This window comes from Atta cephalotes, assembly GCF_000143395.1.
Source record: "Atta cephalotes unplaced genomic scaffold scaffold00015, whole genome shotgun sequence".
NCBI classification, from domain to species: domain Eukaryota; kingdom Metazoa; phylum Arthropoda; class Insecta; order Hymenoptera; family Formicidae; genus Atta; species Atta cephalotes.
The window spans coordinates 5,810,652-5,811,789 of NW_012130079.1; positions in this window are offsets into that span (position 1 = coordinate 5,810,652).

Genomic DNA, 1,138 nt, shown 5'->3' on the forward strand with positions numbered 1-1,138 from the left:
TATATGCGCGCACGAGTTCGACTCCCCCGCCTTAAAAATGCACGCTATTCCATTCCATACACATATAATTAAGAGCCCTAAATCGCGCGAGATCGCGCCTCGAAGGGCGTGTCCACGTACGTTCTCGACCACCTATCCATCCCACCAGCTATCGAATACTCATTCCGCCCTTTTCCCTCCGCTCTCACCCTTAGCTCGCTCTCGAACTTACGCCATACCGTGCCATATCGGATCCCTTTTTAATTTCGTGATCGAGACATGTGCGGCCGTTACTTATGGGGATAAAGTACGATTCGGTGTGCAGAAAAGTACGAAAGGGAAATGTGCTTGAGAATACTCCCGTGTATGAAAAGCGGATTGTTTCAAGATTATTTATTCTTTCAATTTTATTTATTTGTATGACGTTACTTCATGAATAATTTAATATATTTTATATTTTCTGAGAAAAAAGTTTATCATTAAATACGATATATTTCAATATTTTCTCTTGGTATCGACTCTTGGATAATCGTTTGATTAAAATTCATTTCAGATTTAACAATGTATCGATTTCACAAGGGCAGTTTTAATGGCAGATTGATACCATATTTCGCTATTGAATCTCGAGATATACATCCAGAAAGATCAATTTTATTATTCTGAGAATTTTGGCCAGTCGTGAGATTCGATTCGATCGCACGCACTCAACAAAACGAATTGTGGGGTTAATACCAAAGTTTCATGCTGTGGATGTAACCTATCTCGCGAGCACCATCTCTACTCTGGGATCGGGCCAAGGGGAGAGAGTGTCGAAGTTTTATCGGGAGGAGGTGCGAGAGAATTGTGCGAGGAACGAGAGAAACGGGTCGATTGATTTATAGTGCGAAATGGATTTCGCGGGGAGGAGGCAACGACAGGCAGCGTTGGGCTCGATTAATCTTGAATTTATAGCCGCAATTATCTGTCTACGAAATATCCAACAGACATCGAGAGAGAGAGAGAGAGAGAGAGAGAGAGAGAGAGAGAGAGAGAGAGAGAGAGAGAGAGAGAGAGAGAGAGAGAGAGAGAGAGAGAGAGAGAGAGAGAGAGAGAGAGAGAGAGAGAGAGAGAGAGAGAGAGAGAGAGAGAGAGAGAGAGAGAGAGAGAGAGAGAGAGAGAG